This window comes from Scylla paramamosain, chromosome 43 (assembly GCF_035594125.1).
Source record: "Scylla paramamosain isolate STU-SP2022 chromosome 43, ASM3559412v1, whole genome shotgun sequence".
Classification (NCBI taxonomy): Eukaryota; Metazoa; Arthropoda; class Malacostraca; order Decapoda; family Portunidae; genus Scylla; species Scylla paramamosain.
In genome coordinates, this window is record NC_087193.1 from 12,822,384 (window position 1) to 12,832,067 (window position 9,684).

Consider the following 9,684-nt stretch of genomic DNA (forward strand, 5'->3'; position numbering starts at 1 on the left):
ATGTATGTTTTAAGGATGTGCTGGAGATGCGAGTGTGTGTGTTTTTTAGTGTTTAAATGTTTTCAGGGTGAGAGACTGTGTTTTTGTAATGTTTTGGTTGTGGAAGGTGTGTTTGGGGTGAAAATGTGCATTTTATGGGTGTTTTTGGAGTGAAAATGTGTTTAGGGATGTTTTGGAAAGTGATTTTTTGGGTGGAAAAATGTGTTTGGTTTTCTTGTACAATAGAAAAGTGTGTTGAGTGATTTTTTTGAGTTTAAATGTGTGTTTTTGGGTGTTTTGGAATTGATAGACTGATTTTTGGGGTGTTTTTGGGGAGTTTCACTGTTTTTTTAGGGTGTTTTGGAAAAGAAGTGTGTATTTGTGTTTTTTTATGCTGTTTGTTGAGTGAAAGACTGAATTTTTGTGCTTTTTGAAGACAAAACACTAATTTATACATTTTAAAGAATGATATGTGTATTTTACCTCCTACTACTACTACTACTACTACTACTACTACTACTACTACTACTACTACTACTACTACTACTACTACTACTACTACTACTACTACTACTACTACTACTACTACTTCCAGGCATTGTGTGTGGACTGGCAATCTACAACTTCACCATCATCAACCTGCCCTTCCCAATTGCACTGTACAAGAAGTTACTGTGAGAGACTGTAGGCTTGGATGACCTTGCCGACCTTGACCCGCAGCTGACCAGGTGTGTCACTTGTGCAGGGTCGTGTAGGGTCGCCCAGAAAGTCGTTTTCTGCTGTGTTTTGGGAGTGAATGAGTGTGTTTTGGGTGTGTTTGGTGATGTTTGAGTGTGTTATAAGGTGTTTTGGGGGTGGAAAAAGTGTTTTTGGTGTGTGTGTATGTGTTTGGGGGTGTTTTGGGATGTTTTGTGGTGTTTTTGGGGTGTTTGTAAGTGTTTTTGAGTGAAAAAAGTACTTTCTCTCTCCCCTGAATCTAGTGGAGTGAGGCAGGAGTACTTGGGCTGAGGATGGCTTGAGTGAGTGTGTGAATTCTGTACCACCACTACAACAACAACAACAACAACTACTGCCACTATTTCCCAAGTCGCTGTGAAATCTACTTTTTATACAGCAATTACAACAACTATTTACAATACTACACCACCACTGTCACTACCACAGCAACAACTACAGCTACCACTATTTTCCAGGTCACTGCGAGATCTGCTGGAGTACGAGGGAGGTGACGAGGAGGAAGTTTATGGCCTCGACTTCACTTTGACCCAGGATTACTTTGGGGAGTGCAAGAGTGTCCCCCTGAAGGCTGGAGGGGAGGAGATGTCAGTCACACAGCAGAACAAGTAAGAATTGGTGGTGTTTTGGTGTTTATTGGTGTGTTTTGAGGTCAGTGTACACTTCTCACCTCTGTCTTTCTTCAGCCTCTCTCTCTTCTCTGACTGTCTTCAGCCTCTCTCTCTCTCTCTCCTCTGACTGTCTTCAGCCTCTCTCTCTCTCTCCTCTAACTGACTGTCTTTAGCCTCTATCTCTCTCTCTCTCATCGCTGCAGTGTTGCATCTCTAGCTATCTTCTACTGCTGTTTTCACGCTAACTGTTCCTGTGATCTTGCTAACTGCATGCCTCCCTTCCTCCCTGTGTTTGGGTGTGCTTTGGGGTGTTTAGATGTGTTTTGGTGTGTTTTTGGGGTGTTCGGGTGTGTTGTTGGGGTGTTTGGGAGGTGGGTGACCATGTTTGGGGGTGTTTGTGTGTGTATTGGGGGTGTTTGTGAATGGGTGACTATATTTGGAGGAGCTTTCAATGTTGAACGCTTAAAAACATCTTTTGAAATTGACAGTTCCTTTAATTTTAACTGACAAACCCTTAGAAACACCCTTTAAAAATTGAAAACCCTTTATTTATTCTCTTAAACCCTTAAAAACATCCTTTAAAATTGACATTTCCTTTAATTTTAACTGAGAGACCCTTAGAAACACCCTTTAAAAATTGAAAACCCTTTATTTATTCTCTTAAGCCCTTAAAAACACCCTTTAGAAGACACCAAACCTTTAAATAGCCTCATAAACCCTTAAAATCTCCCTTCTACCTTTTATTTACCCCCTTAAATGTAGTTGGAAAATGTCATAGGAAAAATTGTAGTTAATATTGGATGCAAAATATCAAAGTAAGATTAGGTAACAAATTTTTAATGTTGGGAATAGTAATCCATATATATATATATATATATATATATATATATATATATATATATATATATATATATATATATATATATATATATATATATATATATATATATATATATATATATATATATATATATATATATATATATATATATATATATATATGGGAGTATATTTTTTGTAACAGTGTGAATGATAAGACTCCACTTTTCAGTGTTGCCACGGTGACGGTGGTGGTGGGCATGATACAGATGCGGGAGCTGGAGTTTGTGCCCGATGGAGACATGCAGCTGGACAAATTCTGTTGCTCATTGCTCAGACTGGAGTTTACATGTATACCTCCTTCACCATCATTGGTGGACACTTCACCATGAGTGTTAGTGAAATGTGCTGTGTTTGTTAGTTTATTTGTATATCAGAAAAATTTAAGACCAGTTAGTTGTCTAGACTTTAAGTCTTAAAATGAGAAAATAAATCTACATATTTTTTTAAAAGCAAACAGTTAAGGCATTGTAAAGTAAAAGTCAAAATATATTTTGGTTATCATTTTTTTTGCAATCAACAACTTTCATGTATATTGAAATAAATACATTCATCAAACTTAATATCATATTTAATAACAGCTAGAGGTACCAATTTGCAGATGTCTATGGAAAATTTGTATGATAATCTTGTGGCCAACAAAAAAGGATACAATGAATGATGACTTATTATTGTAAGAAATCTTTCAGAGTTGTTGTTGTGTACTTTCACATTCCATAGAGACAGGTTTTTCCTTCACTTTTCAGCATTTAAAAATGTGATAATTTCAACAGGATGCTTGAGCTGTCATGGTGCTGCTGCTGTTGTCTGCCATCATCCCCCTGACACAGACCACCCTGCAGACCATCTTCATCCTGGGTGCCACACGTCACTGCTGCTACAACTCAGAGCAACTGGAGCGCAAGCCAGGAAGGGAGATAGTAACTTTTCACTTAATCTGTTGTTTATTTGAGGGCCTAATGACAGACACATAATGGAATGAGTATTTGTGAATGTTTGTTTATATCTAGATACAGCATTCACATATCTTTTAAGTGCCACCTTCCAAAAACAATGTCAGCCAGAAAAATAACTGATGAATCTAATTACATTTCAAGTCAAAAAGTTTTCCTTTAACCACTTTGCTCCAGATGCTTAAAAACATGCGTTGCTCACATACATGGCGTCGCGTAGGCTCGTGAGTGGTAACTTATCTAATTTCTAATAATTTCTAATATAATTTCTGTGTGTGTGTGTGTGTGTGTGTGTGTGTGTGTGTTTTATGTATGAGTGACACTGGCCAAGGGCAACAAAAATCCAATAAAAAAATATGCCCACTGAAATGGCAGTCCCATAAAAGGGTCAAAGCAGTGGTCAAAAGTTGATGAATAAGTGTCTTAAAACCTCCCTCTTGAAGGAATTCAAGTCATAGGAAGGTGGAAATACAGAAGCAGGCAGGGAGTTCCAGAGTTTACCAGAGAAAGGGATGAATGATTGAGAATACTTGTTAACTCTTGCATTAGAGAAGTGGACAGAATAGGGGTGAGAGAAAGAAGAAAATCTTGTGCAGCGAGGCCGTGGAAGGAGGGGAGGCATGCAGTTAGCAAGATCAGAAGAGCAGTTAGCATGAAAATAGCGGTAGAAGACAGCTAGAGATGCAACATTGCGGCGGTGAGAGAGAGGCTGAAGACAGTCAGTTATGTTTATGTGTGTGTGTGTGTGTGTGTGTGTGTGTGTGTGTGTGTGTGTGTGTGTGTGTGTGTGTGTGTGTGTGTGTGTGTGTGTGCGCGCGCTGATGCAGCTGAGAAGGTTGCCTTATGATAATTATTGACAAATGAAGGTAATGGATGCGCATGTCATTACTACTTTTTTAAGTGTGTGTGTATGTGTGTGTGTTATGTACACACACACACACACACACACACACACACACACACACACACACACACACACACACACACACACACACAAAGAGAAGTAATAGACACGCATCCTTTACCTTCATTCATCAATAATTGTCATAAGACGACCTTCCCAGCTGCATCATTACACACACACACACACACACACACACACACACACACACCACGTAGTGTAGTGGTTAGCACGCTCGGCTCACAACCAAGAAGGCCCAGGTTCGAATCCCGGGCACGGTGAGGCAGATGGACAAGCCTCTTAATGTGTAGCCCTCTTAATGTGTAGCCTCTTAATGTGTAGGTACAGGATGTAACCCGAGGTGATGTGACTTAGCTGCCCCGGTGTGTGGTGTGTCATTGGCCTCAGTCCTACCCAAAGATCAGTCACCATGAGCTCTGAGCTCTTACACACACACACACACACACACACACACACACACACACACACACACACACACACACACAGAGAGAGAGAGAGAGAGAGAGAGAGAGAGAGCAAAATGGCAATGAATGAAACAGGGAGGAGGGGGAACTGTGTGTGAAGGAAAACATCATCTACGTGAAACATTTGATTGATTATAAAGCACATGTGCATCATATATAGTCATGAATGTGGAGGAACAGCAGAGTGAGTGATCAACCACAGAAAGGAGAGAGTCGGACATGCGGAGAGAATGGAAGGGGAACAATTTGAGAAGATAAGCATGCAAATACATAAATATAAGGTGGAATAACAGTGTTTGGTGGGAAGATGAAAGAGAGATGCCTGTTTATGAAGCAAAATGGTTGTGCAAGAGAGGAATGATTGGAAAACCATTCCCACCATAGCCAACAGACCTTACACCATATTTTTACAAACCACAGCATCTCTATTCATCCATTCTGTGTGTCTTCTCTTCTCTCTCTCTCTCCACTCTTAATGCTGCTGTGGGTCTCTGGGCTGGAGTGCATCAGAGAAAGATTGACACCGACTTATATATGAGAGGATGTTGTCTGTAACTATGCTATGGGGACATTGCAAGTTTGTGGGGTGTAGTGAATGAATAAGTGTGTCCTCTATAGCATACTTAAAAACCACACTCTCACATGGAAATCAATCTCTCTCTCTCTCTCTCTCTCTCTCTCTCTCTCTCTCTCTCTCTCTCTCTCTCTCTCTCTCTCTCTCTCTCTCTCTCTCTCTCTCTCTCTCTCTCTCTCTCTCTCTCTCTCTCTCTCTCTCTCTCTCTTTTTCTTTCTTTCTTTTGTTGCATATTTTACTCCTTTACATTCTTCCCTACAGTATTTTTTCGTCTACTTTATGACTGGAGTCGTTTTATCATCCCAATGTATGTCCCATCCATTCTGAAACTGTAATTCACCATTCAGCTCAAATGTGTCTCAGTTTTGATAATCATTAATTTGTTTCAGCTACACAACCACTCTGATAAGGGACAAATCTACTTCACCAGTCATCTATGTCATACAGTCATATATTCATACATATGACAAAATGCTTTTCCTAAGACATTTCTTATTTTCTCTTCTCAAGTGACCTGTCCATCTATCTAAGGTACCACATAATATTTAAAACTTACAATATTGCATTTAATTCATGAACATTTTTTTGTCTATGTAGACTTGAAATTATATTGCGTATAGACTTGAAATGTATTGCGAGTTTTCTCTATCTCTCATTCTATACCTAACACCTGTTCCTAAGAATCCCCAGGTGATAGCCATGGTGACTGGCTGGTCTCCTACTGAGTGGCTGGGGTTTTCCAAAAGTGAGGGTTGGTGTTCTATACCATACCATGTGCCCTGTTTGTATTCCTTCTCTATCCTCTGTATTATATTCTATCTAAAGATGGTGCTGGGGTGGGATCTAGTTCTTATTCCCTAAAAGTGATGAGGAGTGACACTGGGCAGCATTAATTTACTCCTTAGAGATGGCTGGGTTCCTGTGGATGAGTGGGCCATGCTGTGCTTTGTCAAGGATGGTGTTTGGTATTGTGATGACTCTTGCCACAATCAAGTGTCTCCCACAGAGTAGTGGAGTACCTATGTATGGTGTTGACCCAAGCTGTCCAGGTCTCATCCAATGCCTTAATATGATTTAGATGATCAAAATGGTTTAACTCACCATTTAATCAGCTGACTGATTTGAATGGAGAAGTATGTAATGTGTTGTAGCCTAACCATCCCTGCCAGCATGGTCAGACTCTTGGTAGTAACCTGAAATGCTCCTAGGTAGTGAGTATCATTGCACATAATGATCTTTACTTTGTCAGTAATTCAATGATACTGAATATTACTCTACTGGATTTTGCTCAGCACTGCTTGGTAACTTTTGGCCATAATCCCAGGTCTGGAATGATATGAAGCCATGTTTTTACATTCTATATGAGACAGGCAAGCACTATGCTTTGCCTGACTGATACCTCTACTTTGCATTTATGACCCCAGGTAGTTCATCACTCTCTCTCTCTCTCTCTCTCTCTCTCTCTCTCTCTCTCTCTCTCTCTCTCTCTCTCTCTCTCTCTCTCTCTCTCTCTCTCTCTCTCTCTCTCTCTCTCTCTCTCTCTCTCTCTCTCTCTCTCTCTCTCTCTCTCTCTCTCTCTCTCTCTCTCTCTCTCTCTCTCTCTCTCTGTTTGGAATTATACTGTATATTAGGAAATATCATTAAAGAGTGTGTGTGTGTGTGTGTAAAAAGTGTTTGCATTATTGTGCATTTGATGTTATAGCCCCAGGTTCTTAAAGTTTTCTAGTTTCATGATTTATAAAGATTGCTATTTTTAATAAAGTTATTGAAATTGTTATTGAGTGTTTGTATTGAACTCATTAGCTTTGTAATAGTGTGCGTCTCATCATGCGTTCATTAATGATGTAGAGTGGAAATGTCCACTCCTATCATGAATAATATCAATGCATTATTGGTTTATGTTGTTATTTGTGTATAAATTGTAAAGTTATGCCAGTCTATTTTAGTACAAACTAAATATCAGCTGGAAGAGAGGACAGGTAATGGCACACTAAAACACAGGAAGGGACAATGATATAACCATCCAATTTAACAATACACAGAGCAAGAAGAATGAGAAAGCAATAAAAATGGATTATTTAATGGATGATTAATAGACCCTCATTTGTAATGTTATTTCAGGCAAGAATATTAAAAGAGACAGCTGGCTTGCCCTTTGTACTTGTTCAGCTTGCCCTTAGCACTTGTTCATACATGACAGAATGAGAGATCTATGGGTGGTGGTGACACCTGGAAATGGGTATGATTCATGAAGGGATTGATTGATTGGTTGACTGACTGATTAAGAAAAAAAAACGTAGCAGTGGAGGGTGGGGGGAAGGCGCCCCCAACTTTCCAGTCATACGTGGAAGGGACAATACCAGCAAAGAAAAATATGAGAAAATGCATAATTTACTACAAAACCCAAAAAGCGAAAAAAAAACCTTGCCAAATTGAACCTTCCCACGAATGGAGTTTTGATGCAATGAGCCACAGTTACTTAAAACACTCAACAAATATAACACCTGCCAAAAAAAATAAATAAAATAAATAAATAAATAAATAAATAAAGATAAAAACGCGAGAAAACCTTTAAATTATCACAACGCGAAATATACACACACGCTAAACTGGATGCGTCATTAATTAATATCCCCCCGGTAGTTTATAGCCCCTCCCCTATTCATTGCTCTCCCCCCTTCCCTGCCTTGAGGAACACCTTCACTTATGGCCTGCTGTTGGGTCAGATTTGAGCCATTTTAACCTCGAATTACATACAATACATACATACATATCGTCTCCTTGCAATAATTATAATAGTCTTCCTGGCTTAATTTTTGTTTATTCATTATTCCTTATGTGTTTATTAATTATTTGTCATTTGTCTAATTCCTTGTTTTATTTAGCCTCGGTATTTAACTAAGCATTTTTTTTTTTTTCACTTTCTGACTGTGGCCCTTGCAATGAACGGCTTAATTGTTTATTTACTGTTCCTTACGTGTTTATTGATTATATGTGAGTTATTTATTTGATATTCATGATTTTTTTTAACTTCGTATTTCTTTATATGATAGTTTTATCTTTTCGTGTTTTCTGGCTTAAGTTTTGTTTATTACTCCTTGTTTGTGTTATTAGGTGTGTCATTAATTATTTGTCTTATTTCTCGTAGTTTAATGGATTTTTTAGCACTTTAATTATTAGAGTTCCTCACCAGTCATTTTATTCGAGAGAGAGAGAGAGAGAGAGAGAGAGAGAGAGAGAGAGAGAGAGAGAGAGAGAGAGAGAGAGAGAGAGAGAGAGAGAGAGAGAGAGTCTAAATGAATGATAAAAAAAAATAATAATCAGTTACAGTATTTTATTTATAAACAAGAACAATTCATGATAATAATAATAATAATAATAATAATAATAATAATAATAATAATATTTAAATACAAGGAGGAAAATGTGTAATAATAATAATAATAATAATAATAATAATAATAATAATAATAATAATAATAATAATAATAATAACAATAACTGCTTTTATCTTACTCACACAGATAAATAGTTTTATAAATAGTTTATTGACCATAAACATTGTGTACATACACACAAAATTAAATAGAACAGATAAAAATTTCAAAATGGATTTTTTAGCACTTTAATTATTAGAGTTCCTCACCAGTCATTTTATTCGAGAGAGAGAGAGAGAGAGAGAGAGAGAGAGAGAGAGAGAGAGAGAGAGAGAGAGAGAGTCTAAATGAATGATAAAAAAAAATAATAATCAGTTACAGTATTTTATTTATAAACAAGAACAATTCATGATAATAATAATAATAATAATAATAATAATAATAATAATATTTAAATACAAGGAGGAAAATGTGTAATAATAATAATAATAATAATAATAATAATAATAATAATAATAATAATAACAATAACTGCTTTTATCTTACTCACACAGATAAATAGTTTTATAAATAGTTTATTGACCATAAACATTGTGTACATACACACAAAATTAAATAGAACAGATAAAAATTTCAAAATGTAGTCAGTGACACACAGAAGACTGGTGACAAAACCTACTAAAGCCCATTAAATGATTGGGTGTCTCAAGTTTCCACATCATCAGTGGAACACTGCTTCTGAGCACTCAGGGATGGACAAGCTTTTCATGGCTTGTGTGAATGGAGACAAGACGTGTAGGGGATTTATTTGTTTTGTTTTTTCTTGTCCTACTCTCTCTTCCTCCCTCTTGACTCTTCCTTTGCTTCATCCTACTCTTTCTCTTGCTCATTCTTTCTCTCTCTCTCTCTCTCTCTCTCTCTCTCTCTCTCTCTCTCTCTCTCTCTCTCTCTCTCTCTCTGGACTTTTCAGACATAGCTCCTTATGATTTTTTGGCAATCCCAAACCTGTTGACAGTATCCTTATCTGAGAGCCAAGGAGACCATGCAGAATGTGGCAGCATACCTATCATTGGTTGCAGAAGCGTTTGAGCAGTGGAGTGATGGATGATTGTAGGAATGTGGTGGCACTGCTATCCACCATGACATTCATCCACATAACAGAACCATCTCACATGGTGCATTCAGCCTCA

The 9,684-nt window shown here is 37.7% G+C and overlaps 1 protein-coding gene and 1 long non-coding RNA gene across 8 annotated transcripts in view; one reads left to right on the forward strand and one right to left on the reverse strand.

Annotated features, from left to right (window-relative positions):
- Positions 1–7,199, forward strand: part of LOC135093518 (probable E3 ubiquitin-protein ligase HERC4) — a 13,564-nt gene extending 6,365 nt beyond the window's left edge. For 6 of the 7 annotated variants that reach the window (XR_010263405.1, XR_010263407.1, XR_010263408.1 and 3 more), the window contains 4 exons: positions 575–707; positions 1,173–1,322; positions 2,377–2,538; positions 2,978–7,199. The gene's annotated coding sequence lies outside the window, so the exon portion shown is untranslated. Of the gene's footprint in view, positions 1–574; positions 710–1,172; positions 1,323–2,376; positions 2,539–2,977 lie in introns of those variants that run through there. The other variant, XM_063992824.1, reaches the window with a different exon arrangement.
- Positions 7,200–8,865: 1,666 nt separating this feature from the next.
- LOC135093475 (uncharacterized) overlaps positions 8,866–9,684 on the reverse strand; it is a 40,710-nt gene continuing 39,891 nt past the window's right edge. Inside the window, exon 2 of the long non-coding RNA XR_010263378.1 lies at positions 8,866–9,435. This is a non-coding gene — a long non-coding RNA (uncharacterized LOC135093475). The remainder of the gene's footprint in view (positions 9,436–9,684) is intronic.